The sequence below is a fragment of the Schistocerca nitens genome, chromosome 5 (genome assembly GCF_023898315.1).
Source record: "Schistocerca nitens isolate TAMUIC-IGC-003100 chromosome 5, iqSchNite1.1, whole genome shotgun sequence".
Taxonomy (NCBI): domain Eukaryota; kingdom Metazoa; phylum Arthropoda; class Insecta; order Orthoptera; family Acrididae; genus Schistocerca; species Schistocerca nitens.
Window position 1 is genome coordinate 394,731,833 of NC_064618.1, and position 19,878 is coordinate 394,751,710.

Sequence of the window (19,878 nt, forward strand, 5' to 3'; positions counted from 1 at the left end):
GTCAATTTCGCATTACTTACTGGTGCCCGGTCACTTTCTGTCAGATAATGAAGCCCGGCTATGCCTTTAAGAACACGACATATACCCACGCTCGGCTTATTAACCGTTGCATCGAAAGCTAACCTCGTCTTTCGTGTCGCTCCTAAATTGTGCTCTGACCCACTAGGCTCCTGAACTTTACGCTACCATGCGTCGAGGTGGCTTTGCACAGTATCATGGAAGGTTGTTGCAACACCATTATTAACAGTTGTATTGCCCTCACACAGGAAATACAGACACACCATGCCTTCGAAGAGTCGTAGAAAGATGACATTTTTCACATGTCTATAATCACCACTCAGCAGTCATTGAGACCGAATCCTTTGGATGGGTCCATGGCCACCATGCAATGAAGATTCTGTGTAGCGCACAGCTGGATATTGGAAAATTGTCGATACTAATCTTATGCGAAGGTAGCAGGTAGAGTGTGCTGCATGGTATGAAGCTTCGTGTCCTCTTACTGATCGTGCCGCGTGGAGTAGCCGTGCGGTCTAAGGCGCCTTGCAACTGTTTGCGCGGCTGCCTCCGTCGCAGGTTCGAGTCCTCCCTTGGGCATGGGTGTTTGTGTTGTCCTTGGCATAAGTTAAAGTTAGATGAAGTAGTGTGTAAGCCTAGGGACCGATGACCTCAGCAGTTTGGTCCTATAGAACTTACCACAAATTTCCAATTTTTCACTGATCGTCTTCCATACATCGTCTTAATTCTCCAAAATCATCATGTGTTGTATCCACCGACACTATACAGAAACTATTTATATCCTACAGCGGAGATATGCGTAACAGATGGATGCATGGATATAAATTCTCTGATCAAAGGTATCAGGGCACGCATGTGTAATGCAGAATTGAGCACTAGATGACACTAAAGGTGACCCATCAGTACAAGGGGAGGTAGGGAGACTGTGTCCTCAGTAGAGAAGCAGTAGGAGCAGAATCGGTCGGTCAACAGAATTCAGTGACTTCGAACACGGAGTTTTCATTGGATGTCACCAAAGTAATAAATCCATCTTGGATATTTCTCGACCTTTCAAGCTGCCCAAGTCGGGTATTGGTGATGGGACTGTGAAGCATACGCATGAAGCTCAGATACCATTAAGTCTTGCGGAGGGTAAGTGTAAGAAATGGGATGAAATCAGTGGAAGGGATCACTCTTGAGTTTCAAATTGCTACCAGCATTGCTGATAGCAGAATGACTGTTGTGGAGATTTAAAAACAATGGGGTAAAAAGGTGGAGCAACTCCTCATACAACCGGCCGGAGTGGCCGTGCGGTTCTAGGCGCTATAATCTGGAACCGAGCGACCGCTACGGTCGCAGGTTCCAGTCCTCCCTCGGGCATGGATGTGTGTGATGTCCTTAGGTTAGTTAGGTTTAATTAGTTCTAAGTTCTAGGCGACTGATGACCTCAGAAGTTAAGTCGCATAGTGCTCAGAGCCATTTGAGCCATTTTGAGCTCCTCATACACCTTACGTCTCTGTAGACAATGCTACGTGATGCTTGAGGTTTTGGAAAGACCGACGCTACTGGACACTGGATGAATGGAAACGACTGATTTTGGATGATGAATCACGTTATACCCTGTAGCAATCCGATGGCGAACGCCTGGAGAACGTAACCTGTCCTCGTATTTAGTTCAATAGTGAGGTACAGAGGTGGTGGTGTTGTTTTTCGTGGTTAGCCTGTGGTCCTGCTACTGTGCTTCAGAAAACGCTAAATGTGGGAAGGATATGGACACATTTTACAGCATTATGAACTGTGTACTGATCAAGAACTTTTCAGAAGCGATGACTTATTGTGTCTGCATGACAGTACACCCTGCCATAAGGTAGCCTCAGTGAGACAATGGTTCGTGGAGAAAAACATTCTGAAATGCACTGGCCTGCGCAGAGTCGAGACCTGAACCTAATGGAATACCTATGGGATGAGTTAGGTGACATTGTTTCAGACCCCAGCATCCAACATCACACTACCTTCTCTGCTTTCAGCTCTTGAGGAATAAAGGGCTGCCACCCGTGTGCAGGCTTCCAGATCCCTCACTGAAGTTGTCCCCACCAGAGATCCAGTCATTGTAAAGTCTTACAGTGGACACACCCTGTATTGATCTCCAACTAACAGGTGTCGGGATACCGTTGATCAGATAATGTGTGTACGCCTGAGCATGGAAAACTCTTCCCTACCTGCGGCCAGTTGCTGGGCGGGAAACGGCCCAGCATTCAGTTGCCTGCCGAAGAGCCCCGGGAGCTGCGATAGAACAGGTGATGCAGCGAGCGGCCCCATCGCGGGGTAGCCGTAGTCCCCGCCTCCGCCACTACTCCCAGGTCCAGCAGCGGCACCCTCCAGAGGCGCTACCTGCCGCAGCACGTCCTGGATGCTGTTGACCGGACCGCCGCGCTGCTGGTGCTGCGGCTGGTACTGGTACTGGTACTGGTAGGGCCGCTCCACAGTGTCTGCAGCGGAGGGCGCCACCCTGTCCTGTCCAGGCGCCGCGGGCTCTGGCCGCTGTCTCCGGGGCTCCCCGAGCTCCCGCGCTGTCTGCGAAGGGGGCGCCACGTTAACAAGTGGCAGCATCACATCACAAGCAACTACACGCCAGCTGAATTATTTTCTGTAAGCAAAGGCGTCACCAGTGTGGGCAGAGGTAGGCGATATTTGCGTTATATAAAACCCAAAAAACTAGCACAAGTGCCAGTAGGTGGCGCACTCTTAGGGTTCTATACAGAATTAACTATGTAGACAATAATAATAATAATAATAATAATAATAATAATAATAATAATTTCATGCCGTTCAGTGGTGTGGAGTACGTCCTTGAAATGTATGCCACATAGTCGACTTGTGTTTCCCTACCCTACCTCAGTTATCCAAGAGGGAAAATGGGACCTACAGTAATTGAACAACCCGAACCACGTTTCGTTTCTGGCGACTGCTCACATAGCTGAGAGATTAAGGATAGCTTAATACGAAGATTGAAAACCTCTTGGTCCAACTGAGACGATCTCGCGACCTCTCAGTTTGCAGGCACGCGCTTTATCAATGCACCACCAATCCTGACATCTGTATAGAGAGTTCATACATCAAAATATCTGGCATAAATGGCCGTATCTCTTCATTGCATTGAATTAGAAGTTTAAATGTTTTACACGGCCAAGAGCCCATTGACCTTGGTATTTGACATAAATTTCTTCTTGATATCTCTAACAGACCATAGGAAAAGAGGGTCGTAACAGATGGACAGTCGGACAACGAATTGATCCTCTAATCGTTCCTTTTTTTACCGACTGAGATAAAGAGCGATTCTTTCTCTGCAGTATAAAGTTTAGGCACCTGTTTCTGGTCCACCTTCGCTTTTCATTGGCACCTCATTCTGGGTCTTCGTATATCCATTCTTCCTCTTGTCTGCAGTGCTTGTGAAGTTCTGCCTACGTTCATTCTTTATAGGTGATGTTTCAATAATGTTTTGCTTTCTAGACTCTTTCCATTAACATTGTAAATATCTAGTTTATTCCTAATATCCTCATTCCTTATATGATCTTTCCTCAGAAATATCATTTCTTCTTTCGGTAGTTTACTTCCATCACGTTTTTTGGGAACCGTGACTCATTTCCATGTACCAATACAGGTGTAACCATGGTTTCATAAAATTTTAATTTTGTTTCCTTCTATAGTTTTTTGGAATGTTTTGTTTATCATTCCATACATTTACTGACATTTTGTAGTCTTCTTATCCACCTCCTTTTCCATATCATAGCCAAGGGTCATACCAACGATTGAAGTAGCGCATGAACAGGAGCCCGTAAACAACGTAGAATAATCCAGATTTTTAGTGCACTTATTGATGACAACTTCAACAACAAAACGATATTACTGAGATACTCTAACAGTTAACTTTAACTCGTCTTGGAAACAAAAGAATCAATCTCGTATCATATTTTCACTCATGTTTTACGAAATATTTTTCTGGGATGACTAATCACTTGGAATGGAAGTATTGATTGTACAAAGGTGAGAAAAAATGATATGTAGTGTTCACCCACAATTATCTTGTTGTTACTTCTTCAAGGAGGATGTGTAGAACCACTCTTCGCGTCGGTCGGAGTGGTCGTGAGGTTCTAGGCGCTACAGTCTGGAACCGAGCGACGGCTACGGTCGCAGGTTCGAATCCTGCCTCGGGCATGGATGTGTGTGATGTCCTTAGGTTAGTTAGGTTTAATTAGTTCTAAGTTCTAGGCGACTGATGACCTCAGAAGTTAAGTCGCATAGTGCTCAGAGCCATTTGAACCATTTGAACCACTCTTCGCACAAAATACACTGCTCTCAATTAAAACTGCAACACCTTGAAGACGACATGCAACAAACATCAAACTAGCCTGAAGGGTACTATATGCTTCTATAGACAATGCAAATGACTAGCATTTCAGTGCAGTCGCACAAACTAGGTCGGTGTGACGCTATGTACGTTTTGTATAAAAGAAAAGATTACACAGCGAGCTGCTCATTGAGAAATCTCTTTTGAATTTTTGTTGTGAGAACATTGCATTATGCTACATGTAAGAAACTGAAACGTCTAACAGCAACACCAGCGACAGAATTGTGTCATATCGACGCTACTGTTTCTTGTTGGCCTGGATGCCACAACTATGATGTGAACATGGAATCGATTTGTTCAACAGGGCAGTACTCAGCGTCATGGAGGTTCTTAGCGACTTCATGCATCTAGCGCAGGACGGGACAGAGAGATTATTCACCCATGCCTCTAGCCGCCCTCGTCGATGTGACACGTTCCGGGACAGGGAGGTTCGAGGACTCTGTATCGAATTCGCCCGGCAGATTAATGCCAAGGGGTCGGCGTGTTGGCCAGCCTGGATGAGGGTTTTCAGGCGGTTTCCCACGTCCCACTAGGTGAATACCGGGCTGGTTGCCAAGTTCGCCTCAGATACACTTGCTCATACGTGCACACAGCATCTGCTCTATGCACATACGGATTGGGAACATTGCTTCCGTGCTGTAAAAGGGGGGGAGGGGGGGAGGTAAAGAGGTAAATAGGAGACTTTTGGCCGTATCTGACTGGTCTCGTTAAACACTCAGTCAGAATGAGATTTTTTTATTTTCTCGGATGTGCAGGATAGTACAACCACGCCACACACATTGCGTTGGAAAATGGGTTTCTTTTCAGTGTCAAGTATCCACACTTATAGTGCGGTAACGTTTGGAAAACTAGAACTGTCAACAAGGAGACTGTTGTAGCGGGTCCTCTTTACGCGACAACACAGACAGAGGCGCGGTGATAGTGGGATGCCCAACGAAAGCACTTCACGCAAAAGTTGGACCACATGATATTTTCAATCAGATCCTCGTTCGGTGAACAAGAAAATGGTTCAAATGGCTCTGAGCACTATGGGACTCAACTGCTGAGGTCATTAGTCCCCTAGAACTTAGAACTAGTTAAACCTAACTAACCTAAGGACATCACAAACATCCATGCCCGAGGCAGGATTCGAACCTGCGACCGTAGCGGTCTTGCGGTTCCAGACTGCAGCGCCTTTAACCGCACGGCCACTTCGGCCGGCGGTGAACAAGACAATATATGTATCGGCGTATGGAGTCTCCAAGAAGAATAAACGTTGCCAGATAACGTCCGCCGTCTTCATAGCAGCCACAGCATCTGGCATGAATGTGTGGGGCGTTACTCAATACATGACATGGTCACCTCCAGTTCACGTAGCCGGTAATTTCAAAGGCGTTCGTTACATTTCTGAAATGCTGAGGCCGTTATCTGAGCCATATTTTCGAGGTCAACAACATAGCGCATTACTGCGCATTGTCTCCCTGTTCTGACCTACCTCGACAGAGAGGCTGTTCTCCGGTTTGAGGCAGTGTTGCTGCCAGAGGTGATAGCTCCGTGTACTAAATGTCTCATCCAGTATATCCCCAAGTCATCACGACGAGTTGTGCAAATGACCTGCCCTACGCCGCTACCAACTAAGAAGCCTATGCAGTCATTGCTGTGACGAACAAACAAAACATGAGGTTGAGATACCAACATTCGTAAGTAATGATTCTGGTAGTCTATTAACTGTGGACTAATTTACTGAATTAAGTGGAAAAAGATAAAAAGCTACATTCCAAATTTTGTGAAATGCTAATTTCCCTAACGCGATCAACTTGTTTTCTCTATTTTTGCTTCCTCTCGTCATTAGTCTTCTGAAACGTTTCATGCAATAATTGCCAACCTCTTTTTCTCAGGGCAGCACTTGCACTCAACATCCTCAGTTATCTGTTGGATGTATTCCAACAGCCTTGTCAAAGAGGTCGGAGTAGCGGACAGATGTTCACACCCTTGGTGTGGGATGCTGCCCCTAAAAGGCGGAAAAATCGGCAGTGATCAACGGCATGAGATGCAGAAAGCTACAGAAACAACTGAATTACAGATGTGTATACATAGCACCTGTATCCTGTAATTTAAAAAGTGTCAGGAAAAAATGATATTATGATGTCTCCACTGGAAAAAGATTCCGTGTTAGTCACCCATCCTGATCTCTGGGTCGGGCCTTCTGAGGGAGAGGTGGCCACGAGTGAACGATTGAATAACAGGCGAAAGGGTAACATTATACGAGTCGAGTATGGAAAGTCAGAAGCTTAAACGAGATAGGGAAGTTGGAAAAAACTGAAAAAGTATATGTAAAGACTCATTCTAGTTATAGGGGAGTTCAGTTAAGTGAAATGGAAAGAAAATAAGAAATTTGTAATCAGACGAATATACGGTAATATCAAGAGCAGCAAAATTTTGTATGAGAGTAGTATTCGCTATGAACAGGAATCCAGGCCACAGAGTGGGTTGCTGAGAACGGTTCAATAGTAGGATTATTCTCACCAAACTCGACAGCGAATCGACGCTGACATTAATAGTTCAGGTATAAAAGCCGATATCGCAAGCAGAAGAGATGGAGATAGAGCAACTATGTGAGGATATTGAACTGGTAATTCAGTACGTAAAGGGAGATGAAAATCTAATGGTCATCCCGGACTGGAACGCCGTTATATAGAACAGAACAGAAAAAAGGGTTACGGGAGAGTGTGGGCTTGGTAACAAGAACGAGAGAAAAGAAAGACTAATTGACTTCTGCCATAAATTTCAGTTAGAGTGAGGAATGAACACAGCAGTCAGCTGCAGTGTAGTCATCATCAGTGCTAAAAGAAATAAGAAACATAGTAGTTAGACACTTGAATTGATTATATCAAAAAGCATTAACCAGCTACAGAAACTGAAGATTATTTGGCAAGACAAAGATACCGACAGTAGATGCGCAGAAAGCACGTACATACACCGGCTGTTAAAGCGACCTTAAACTGTCAATACCTCAATTCAAACTGAGGTTGCTATTTACAAGCCCACAGAGGAAATCACGATGTACGTCGTAGATAGTAAAAGGCGCCCCTGGACTTGTTACCTTTTGGTTACAAATTACAGATTATATCAAGCCCACATAAAAAGTAAAATATTAAACTAAAAGTCCTAACATAAATTTATGAACGTTGCACTGAATAAACGATACCCGACTGAAATTATGCACATATGAAGTTTAGGTAGTATAGTGCTATCTGATTAATGAGAAATTATGCGAACAGCGCGAACTGTCCATGTTTGATGCTAAATTAGTCTATAATTAAATATTATAAGAAAACAGATCTCGTATATTGTTTTGAAAAATACCTTATTGTATACATCAGAACAATACTTACATGTTAACAACAATCGTAATTAAAATCATCGGGTTACAGTGTCCTGCCTACCAAGATAATATGACAAATATTAGCGCTCATTGTAAGAGGTTTATTGACAACTTTATTTAGCAACTATGGTCTTAGTTCAATGTTACGTACGCTGAAGCTGTTATCAAGAGTTACGGGAAACGCATCGTAATATTTGTCAAAAAATGGCTCTGAGCACTATGGGACTCAACTGCTGTGGTCATTAGTCCCCTAGAACTTAGAACTACTTAAACCTAACTAAGGACATCACACACATCCATGCCCGAGGCAGGATTCGAACCTGCGACCGTAGCAGTCGCACGGTTTAATATTTGTCATCGGCTAATTTGTTCTCGCTTGAGAACCTATCGAGGGTGGTTTTCAAATAGCTCCTAAAATTGAGAGCTACCTGCTCATTAAGAAGAGTAGTGCGAAATGACCTCACGTGACGAAAAATTTTCATCTCCTACACCACGCCCATAAATCCGTGTTTCCCTCTACAAAGCATCTTCATGGGCGAAGTCATGGCTGCAACGAGCAAAGCGGGTAACGAATTCGATTAGGTGGGCAACGAAATTTGACATTTCGGCCGCATCCTTCATCTCCAAGGCAATGTGTTCATCGGACCTCATTATGAGCCGCTTTCCAACCTGCCCCACATAACAAGAACCACACAATCAGGACAACCCATCCCGTAAACATCTGATTCATGATAAATATTCCTTTTATCCACAATATTAATTGAGATACAAGCAAGGCTATTAGTAGCCGAAAAATAAACACAAGTTAATGCTATTTAAAAACGGATGCCACTCTAGTACTGATTTTGCCGTATGTCACATATATTTGCTGTTACTATCTTTTATATTGCTAATCCTGAGAGACCCAATTTCCTGTAGTCTTTTGGCTACTATTTTATTGTAAATACACTACAGTTTGTGAAAAGTGCAACACCGAGAAAGAATTACCCGAATAGCGCCACACTTGGTGGAAGTGGCGAGGGGTGTGCAAGCAATACGTGATATGTTTTGCAGCGAGATAGGGTACACGTAGGCCGAGCAGTGCCCTCTTGTGTCGGTCCGACAGGGTCGGTGCTGAGTCTAGTGTAGTCGGTGCAGAGCTGTCACACAAGGTGAAAACAATACTCTTGAGTGCCAGTATGCCTCGTCGACGTCACAGGGAGCCATGTCGGCATGTAAGCGAGTTCGAAAGGGGCAGAATGATCGGTCTCCGGGAAAATGGGTTGTCATGTCGTGACACTTCGGCCCGCATAGGGCATGCTGCTACGACAGCGATGCACGTGTGGAAGCAGTGGATAGAGGAAGGTCGTACGCAGCGACGAACGGGAAATGGACCACGGGACATGACCACAGCACGGGACGACCGTCATCTTGTCCGCATGGCCATTACGGACTGTACAGCGTCATCCACAGTGTTGCCTCGTCGCTGGAGCACTGCAACAGGTGTGAACTTGTCTGCATCGATGGTTCGTCGAAGTCTGCTGCAGGTTCGACTGGTTGCACGCACACCATTACGTCGGCTTCCATTGTTCAGAAACCACAAGCTCCTCCGACTGCAATGGGCACATGAACACCGTCACTGGGGTGCTGAGTGGCAACATGTAATCTTTTCGGATGAGTCCCGCTTCAGCGTGTCCTACAGTGACGGCCGCATACGTGTCCGGCGGTACCGTGGTGAGCGCAACCTGGAGGGCTGCATTGTATAGCGGCATAGAGGACAAACACCAGGTGTGATGGTTTGGGGCGCCATTGGTTACAACAACCGATCTCGCGTCCTACGTATTGCGGGCACCTTTAACAGCAACCAGTACCTAACGAAGGTTGTGGAGCCTGAGGTACTCCCCCTGCTTTATGCATCTCCACAGGCCACATTTCATCAGGACAGTGCGCGGCTACGAATTGCGAGGAATGTACAGGTCTTCTTCGAAGAGCGACGGGTACCATTGCTTCCCTGGCCTGCACGTTCGCGAGACATGTCGCCCATCGAACATGTCTGGGAGATCGTTGACCTGCACCTGGTGCGTCACGGTCCTCCAGTAACTGGTGTCACGGATTTTTGGGCTCGCATACAAGCTGCGTGGAGGGAAATCCCTCAGGAACGTATTCAGAACATTATTGATTCAATGCCATGGCGTATAGCAGTTCTAATTGCAGCGCATGGTGGCCACACGACATACTGGATAGTAGGGCTCAAAGGACATGTACAGATCTGAAAAGATAATTATTTGTTACTTCTCTTGTACCTAACCTGTGGTATTAAATAAATTGAATTCATGTGTTTCCTTCTTGGTGTTGCAATTTCCACAAACGGTAGTGTACTACTAACATGATATTGCTGATAGTGTTCATTTTTTGCAACATAATTGCTGGTATTTAACTATGATTCATGCTCAGCCTGTGACAGTGGAAGCTTAAATAACTGAGTAATAGCAAAATAGGAAAAGGCGTTTTTGTATTGACTGAAGTGCTCTGAATAGTAGTCTATGACACCATCAGTACAGGTATTTTTTCCTGAAAATCTGAATACATGCTTCTTAGTTTTATTCCTTACACTGAAACCCAAGAAGTTAATAAAAATATCGGCTTCAGGTTTGAAATGCAATTTGATTTTCCAAGTAAAGAATTAAACTTGCTAACAATTTTATTAATGCCATCACTATTACCTTTAATGAATAATAGTGCATCATCAATATATGTGAACAAATACACAGTTTTTTCTGCCATTTTAGGTTTTATAGGAGAAACTTGGTTTCAGTGTAATTTGTGAAAATATGCACTAGGTGACCAGAGATGGAGCTTCCCATAGTCCATCATTTTGAGAGTACATTTCATCATCGAATTTTAATAGTTTTATTTCAAATACAGCAGGTCACGAAACTCTCTAGCCCAAATTCTGGACAACCTTTTTCACTCAGTTAAATTTCTTCTAATAATTTCGATAGTGCTGTATACTGATACGTTGGTATATATACACTCCTGGAAATTGAAATAAGAACACCGTGAATTCATTGTCCCAGGAAGGGGAAACTTTATTGACACATTCCTGGGGTCAGATACCTCACATGATCACACTGACAGAACCACAGGCACATAGACACAGGCAACAGAGCATGCACAATGTCGGCACTAGTACAGTGTATATCCACCTTTCGCAGCAATGCAGGCTGCTATTCTCCCATGGAGACGATCGTAGAGATGCTGGATGTAGTCCTGTGGAACGGCTTGCCATGCCATTTCCACCTGGCGCCTCAGTTGGACCAGCGTTCGTGCTGGACGTGCAGACCGCGTGAGACGACGCTTCATCCAGTCCAAACATGCTCAATGGGGGACAGATCCGGAGATCTTGCTGGCCAGGGTAGTTGACTTACACCTTCTAGAGCACGTTGGGTGGCACGGGATACATGCGGACGTGCATTGTCCTGTTGGAACAGCAAGTTCCCTTGCCGGTCTAGGAATGGTAGAACGATGGGTTCGATGACGGTTTGGATGTACCGTGCACTATTCAGTGTCCCCTCGACGATCACCAGTGGTGTACGGCCAGTGTAGGAGATCGCTCCCCACACCATGATGCCGGGTGTTGGCCCTGTGTGCCTCGGTCGTATGCAGTCCTGATTGTGGCGCTCACCTGCACGGCGCCAAACACGCATACGACCATCATTGGCACCGAGGCAGAAGCGACTCTCATCGCTGAAGACGACACGTCTCCATTCGTCCCTCCATTCACGCCTGTCGCGACACCACTGGAGGCGGGCTGCACGATGTTGGGGCGTGAGCGGAAGACGGCCTAACGGTGTGCGGGACCGTAGCCCAGCTTCATGGAGACGGTTGCGAATGGTCCTGGGAAGTGGCGGTGCGGTCCCCTACGGCACTACGTAGGATCCTACGGTCTTGGCGTGCATCCGTGCGTCGCTGCGGTCCGGTCCCAGGTCGACGGGCACGTGAACCTTCCGCCGACCACTGGCGACAACATCGATGTACTGTGGAGACCTCACGCCCCACATGTTGAGCAATTCGGCGGTACGTCCACCCGGCCTGCCGCATGCCCACTATACGCCCTCGCTCAAAGTCCGTCAACTGCACATACGGTTCACGTCCACGCTGTCGCGGCATGCTACCAGTGTTAAAGACTGCGATGGAGCTCCGTATGCCACGGCAAACTGGCTGACACTGACGGCGGCGGTGCACAAATGCTGCGCAGCTAGCGCCATTCGACGGCCAACACCACGGTTCCTGGTGTGTCCGCTGTGGCGTGCGTGTGATCATTGCTTGTACAGCCCTCTCGCAGTGTCCGGAGCAAGTATGGTGGGTCTGACACACCGGTGTCAATGTGTTCTTTTTTCCATTTCCAGGAGTGTATATCTATGTCCAATGAAATGAATTTCACATCTCTTTAATTTTGCTGGCTATCTCGTAGCTGTTTTTAACAGAAATCTGATATAAATTAGAAGTGTCTCTACAAAAAAGTTAAGATGTTTTTGTCTGCCAACATTGTTAAAAGAACCATATCTGTCATTAACAATAAACCTAACCGATTTTTTTTATAAATCTTAACTGCTCCCTACGTGTAGGAGCATGTGGATTTGTAATCCTACGCTGTTGTGTTTCTCTATCTCCGTATATTTTTTTAGCGTTTCGATAACTTTCGTCTTTGCTTCAGAGGTTAGATCCTGATCAGTTCTCTTCATGTTATTTTCTTTAAAGAAGTTTTCGGTTTTAGCTACATATTCCGCTTTCTCCACAACCACCACAGTATTCCCTTTGTGACGATAGCATCCGCATCAATAAGCTTGTTGTTGATACTATCTACAACCATTTTTTTGTTTATATTATCATTGAAAGTGCTATTGGATTTATTATTAAAAATCTTCTTAACTGCTACAGAAATCCCACTTTCCTCAAATTTTTTACCTGCACAGTACTGTCTTTGATAGCTTTACTACTGACCTTTCCACTAATGCGATATTTTAAGCCTTTATTTAGCATAGATTGTTCCTACTCTTTGAAATTGATACCAGGCAGGAGGAATAATAGGAACAGGCATGGAAGCACAGGAATATTCCACGGGTTACATCAGTATCAGACAGATATTCCGTAATCAGATATTAGATTGTAATGCATACCCAGGAGCAGATATAGACTCTGATCATAATTTATTGACGATAAATATTTGACTAAACTATAAGAGAATCCTATGGAAGAATCATTGTGGAAGGAAATGGGATACTGAAGTATTGAGGAATGATGGAACACAGTTGACGTTCATTAAGGCGTGGATACTGCGATAAAGAATATCACAGTAGACAGTTCAGTGGAAGTGGACAGGACGTTTCTAAAAAGGGCAGACTCAGATGTTGGACAGTCATCCATATGCACAAGGAAGATATTTCCTAAGAAACCTTGGGTATCAGAAGAAACCAATTGATCGACGAGAAAGGAGGAAGTAGAAAAATAACGAGGGAAAGACAAGTACACACTAGTACTAGTGAAATAAATAGGCAGTCGGAGCAGGCAAGGCAAAATGGATCCAGCAAAAATGTGAAGAAATCGAAAAGATTATCGTCTGGAGGACTGACTCGGCATATAGAAAAGTCATAACAACCTTCACGGAAATTAAAAGCGAGGGTGGGAACATTATGATTGCAATGGGAATTCTGTTGTTAAACGCATAGGAGAGAACTAATCTGCGGAAAGAGTAAATTCAAGGCCTGTATGAGGGGAAGTATTGTCTGATGACTTGTAGTAGACGAAAGTCGACATCAAAGACTTAGAGGAGCCAGTATTAGAGTCATAATTTAAAAGAGCTTTGGAAGGCTTGCGACCAAATAACGCAGAAGGGACAGATAACATTACAGCGGAAATTCGAAAATCGTGGGGGGAAGTGGCAACCAAACGACTATCTACGTTAGTATGGGACTGGCGACGTACTACTAGACCTCCAGAAAAATATCATTCACAAAAATTTCGAAGAGAGTAAGAGCTGGTAACTACAATAACTATCCCACAATCAGAAGAAAATTGAGGCAAAGGCAAGAGAGGGGCAGTTCTGCCCTAGCTTGCAATTTATGGTGAAACCTACTCATTTTGTGCTGCTCTTGATATTGCCCTATATTCGTCTGATCAGCAGTCGTTGTCTTCATTTCAGTTCAATTCACTGACTCCGCTTTACCTAGACAACCTTTGTTTTTAATTTTTCAGATTTTATAGCTTGACAAACACTTTCTGACTTCTTATGTTCCATTAAACTTTCGTTGGCAGTTAATCCCCGGAGATCCGAACTGGGGATTAGTCTCGATTCTCTTAGCAGCTGAGAAATCATAATGACAGAGGTAATCACGACACTTTTTTAATTATGTGTCACATGTCAAGTGGATACAAATTATATGTATATAGTTGCTACATCTTCATACCGTTACCATTTCTGATTCTTCCATCTGTTAGGGTTAGTTTCCCACTCCAAGTGCAAAACTGCGCCCTTAATTTGCGTCCGCTGCTCCGTCCTCTTTGACGAGAATGTCGGGTAACGAGAGTGACAATATGCCGGAAGCCTTCGTCCGGCGTTGCTGATGACTGTTGTTGAAAATTTAGGCAACTGGATTCGAACCCTAGACAACTGGTTTGCTCTGGCTGGAGATCTAAGATGGCCTGACTTACAAGTGCTTGATTGGTGGTTTGTACTACCCTGAGTAATATTTGGGTACCTTTAGAACCATTGGTTCACAAACGAATCGGCGTGTTTTTCCTTAAGATTCATTACAAACGAAATATTGAGAAATAATGTCACTATTGGACATCGCATTAACCATGTGTGTTAAAGTGTGTTATCCCTGGGAAAAATTTCAGTACGAATATTGGTTTGCTTTATCAGATATGGCACCTTTCGAACTTCTTCTTTCCAACTTCAAAGTGAGTTGTCCACACTGTTACAGTATTGGCCATTAAAATTGCTACACCACGAAGATGACGTACTACAGACGCGAAATTTAACCGACAGGTAGAAGATTCTGTTATATATAAATGATTAGCTATTCAGAGCATTCACACAAGGTTGGCGCCGGTGGCGACACCTACAACGTGCTGACATGAGGAAAGTTTACAACCGATTTCTCATACAAAAACAGCAGTTGATCGGCGTTACCTGGTGAAACGTTGTTGTGCTGCCTCGTGTAAGGAGGAGAAATGCGTACCATCACGTTTCCGACTTTGATAAAGGTCGAATTGTAGCCTATCGCGATTGCGGTTTATCGTATCGCGACATTGCTGCTCGCGCTGGTCGAGATCCAATGACTGTTAGCAGAATATGAAATCGGCGGGTTCAGGAGAGTAATACCAAACGCCTTGCTGGATCCCAACGGCCTCGTATCACTAGCAGTCGATATGACAGGCATCTTATCCGCATGGCTGTAACCGATCGTGCAGCCACGTCTCGATCCCTGAGTCAACAGATGGGGACGTTTGGAAGACAACAACCATCTGCACGAACAGTTCGACGACGTTTACAACAGCATGGACTATCAGCTCGGAGAACATGGCTGCGGTTACCCTTGACTCTACATCACAGACAGGAGCGCCTGCGATGGTGTACTCAACGACGAACATGGGTGCACGAAAGACAAAACGTCATTTTTTCTGATGAATCCAGATTCTGTTTACAGCATCATGATGGTTGCATCCGTGTTTGGCGACAACGCGGTGAACGCAAATTGGAAGCGTGTATTCGTCATCGCCATACTGGCGTACCATCCGTCGTGATGGTATGGGGTGCCATTGGTTACACGTCTCGGTCTCCTCTTGTTCGCATTGACGGCACTTTGAACAGTGGATGTTACATTTCAGATGTGTTACGACCCGTGGCTCTACCCTTCATTCGATCCCTGCGAAACCCTACATTCAGCAGGATAATGCACGACCGCATGTTGCAGGTCCTGTACGGGCCTTTCTGGATAAAAAAAATGTTCGACTGCTGCCCTGGCCAGCACATTCTCCAGATCTCTCACCAACTGGAAACGTCTGGTCAATGGTTGCCGAGCAACTGGCTCGTTACAATACGCCAGTCACTACTCTTGATGAGCTGTGGTATCGTGTTGAAGCTGCATGGGCAGCTGTACCTGTACACGCCACCCAAGCTCTGTTTCACTCAATGTCCAGGCGTATCAAGGCCGTTATTACGGCCGGAGGTGGTTGTTCTGAGTACTGATTTGTCAGGATCTATGCTCACAAATTGAGTGAAAATCACGTGTTAGTTCTAGTATAATATATTTGTCCAATGAATACCCATTTATCATCCTCATTTCTTCGTGGTGTAGCAATTTTAATGGCCACTAGTGCATAAGTGGTTTAAACTTTGAAATTAAATGCTAACAAAGGTAGAGCTTGAAATTTTTCATGTATGGAGACTCAATAACAGACGTGAAACCAACAGCTGACATTGTCCTTCAGCTATGAATCAAGAAGTAGTTTTATGTGCGGATATCTGTAGATACACCCACATATATCGTTGTCGGCACAGCCTTCTGTCCATAGAGTAATTATTACTACGGACACCTGCATCCACGAAGGCCTGTAGTTAAAGGTCTTCTAGGTGGTAGTGTCTTCTGCCACTGAGATGCATGTGTGCCGAATTACAGGGTGTTTGAATGGCAGTGTACTGGTGTTGTCGTCATCGTACTTTATGTGGTGATAAAGATGGGACAGAGCAGCTTACCGGTGACTGCGTCCACGCCTCCGCTCTGCTCCGCGACTGGTGCTGCGTCTGCTGCGGCTGCTGCTGGCGCGGCTGCTGTGCCTGCGTCAGGATGTCCTGCAGGCTGCCTACCGACTCAGGCGCGCCTCGCAGTCTGTCCCTGCAGCAGAGAGCCATCGGCCATTAAAGTTCTGTTTTCACTAGCTAAGACTTCAGTCAAAACGCCATGTAGAAAAGCTTACTCACTCAAATGGAAACATCACCAACTACGAATTATTAACAATTTGTCATCATGCTGAGGAAATGAAACTACAAAACTCATTCTAAGAACATGTTATTATTGGTTTTCTTATTCAGCAGTTCTACATGTTCTGATCTTCGTTATGTATTTTGGACGTAGATTGAAATAGAATGAGAGAATGGTTGAGCACTTGCCCGCCAAAGGTAAAGGTCCCGAGTTCGAGTCTAGATCCGGCACACAGTTTTAATCTTCCAGGAAGTTTCATAATAGATTGAAGTAGTCTGCCGTTACAGTTAACTATTAACGACGTACCAGTTGAATGCTGCTTCTTAAAAATTGCCAGATGACCATTCTCGGGCGCCTCTGTTCTAATTCAGAATGTTATTTCACTTGATCAGTGCTCTAGTTACTAAACGCCAATATAATCAACGTATCTGACACCGCATTCTGTGGTGCCGCTAGACTCAGCTAGCAATGAAAGGTTTATTCTCCTCAGTCAGCCTATAAAATAAGAATCTTTTGCAATTTCTTTAAAGAAGCTAATCAAGCAATAAATTTAAATATTTTCACAATATTATTTATTGATTCTTGGGAAATATTTTCTGATTTGTCTAAGAAATTCAATCAGTAAGCCTCCATCAGAGCAGTTAAAGTTGTTCACCATTTGCAACATAGTCGACAGGACCGATTGCCGACTTCTGATACAGAGCCGAGTGGAGGATATGAATCAGAGGTTCAGACGGTTCTTCGACCGTATAGGCTGCAGACTGCTTGAGTTGCGCCATAGGATAGTTGAGTTTCGGGTTCCGCTGAATAGGTCAGCTGTCCATTACACGCAGGAGGCGGCTACACGGGTAGCAGGGGCTGTGTGGAAGAAACTGGGCGGTTTCTTAGTTTAGGGGGTCTAGGGGAAACACAAAAAGGGCTTAAGTCTCAAAGTGTGCAGGTCGAACACATGAAGAACGTAGATCCAGGAACCATCGATATAGCAATTGTAAACTGTCGTATCGTAGCTGTGTTGGGAAAGTACCAGAGCTCCTTTTTTTTCTTTATTAAAACAACCATATAACCACATAAGCATAAAAAGAAAATAATGAAGTGCTGGAACTGTTTCAAACGCATTGTATCCTACAATAGACTGAAAAACACATTTCAATATAGTGCCATATAGTGCCATTTGTAAGCTTACAAAACAGAACAAAAATATTAAACTGACAATAGCATCTTCAGTCCAGACATATATATAAAATTGACTGTCTTAAATAGAATTGCAGTTCTGTCAATTGATTCACAACCGTCCAAACTCTTCACAGAAAGTAACACCATTGAGAAGTCTGGAGCAGTCCTAGGAACAGGTGTAACCACTTATTCGTTTTGTATTGTACAGGCGCGTCGTCGGTAAATCCTGGATGAAATAATGTCCATCAATATAGCTTATTTCAAGAAAAAAACTGCTTGAGCTCCAAGCGCTTAAAGAAAGTACTGATTCACAAATCTTTATAAGCATTGAAAGCTGGCTAAGACCAGAGATAAGTTCAGACGAAATTTTGCGAAGAAACTAACGGTGTTCAGAAAGGATAGGCTAAACACAGTTGGCGGTGGCATATTTGTTGCTATTAGAAGTAATTTACCTTGTAGCGAAATTGAAGTAGATAGTTCCTGTGAGTGAGTATAGGCAGAGGCTATTCTTGGCAACCAGAATAAAACAATATTGTATCCTTTTACCGACCACCAACACAGATGATATATACGAAGACAGTAATTAGTTCTCGAAAGAACAGTTACTGTTGATGACCGTGCAGCTTTTCCCTGGAATAAATGATGACTAACTGACAACCTCAGCTGCCGACAGGTGTTGTTGTTATACCTCGATGTGGACAGCTGAAAATGTGTGCCCCGACCGGGACTCGAACCCGGGATCTCCTGCTTACATATGTAGAATTGTGGACAGTTGGGAATTTGAGTCTCACGGGAAGCGTGCAAGGGATAAGTCCCTGCAGTCGCGCTATTCATCTGTGTCCTCGGTGGCTCAGATGGATAGAGCGTCTGCCATGTAAGCAGGAGATCCCGGGTTCGAGTCACGGTCGGGGCACACATTTTCAGCTGTCCACATCGAGGTATAACAACACCACCTCTCGGCAGCTGAGGTTGTCAGTTAGTCATCATTTATTCCAGATGATATAATTGCTGAAACGTTCAAAGAAAACTTGAGCTTAATTTCAAACACGTACCCGACTCACACAACTATAGCTGGTGGTGACTTTAATTTACCCTCGATATGTTGGCGAAAATACACGTTTGATTCCGGAGGTATGCATAAAACATCATCCGAAATTGTGCTAAACGCATTCTCTGAAAATTATTTCGAGCAGTTAGTTCGTGACCCACGCGAATAGTAAACTGTTGTGAAAACACACTTGACCTCTTAGCAAAATATAACGAGCATCGAAACGGATACAGGTATTAATGAACACAGGGTTGTCGTAGCGAGATTGAATATTGTAACTACCCAAAACCTTTAAAAATAAACGAAAAGTATACCTGATAAAAAACGCAGACAAAAATTCACTTGACGCCTTCGTGAGAGGCAATCTCCACTCATTTCATATTAACTATGTAAGTGTAGTCCAGATATGACTTCAATTCAAAGAAATAATATCGACAGCAGTTGAGAGATTTGTACCAAATAAATTAACAAACGACGGAGCTGATTCCCCTTGTTACACGAAACTTGTCAGAACACCGTTGCAACAACGAAAAAGCATGCCAAATTTAAACGAACGCAAAATCTCCAAGGCCGGCGGTCTTTAACGAAAGCTTGAAATTTAGCATGGACTTCAATAAGAGATGCTTGTAATATTTTCCACAACGAAACTTTATCTCGAAACCCGGCAGAAAATCCAAAGAGATTCTAGTCGTATGTAAAGTATGCTAGCGGCAAGTCACAATCAATGCCTTCTCTGCGCGATAGCAAAGGAAATATTATCGATGACAGTGCTGCTAAAGCAGAGTTACTAAAAAACAGCCTTCGAAATTCCTTTACCAAAGAAGACGAAGTAAATATTACAGCATTAGTATCAAGAACACCTCCCAACATGAGTAACTTAAACGTAGATGTCCTCGGAGTAGTGATGCAACTTAAACCACTTAAT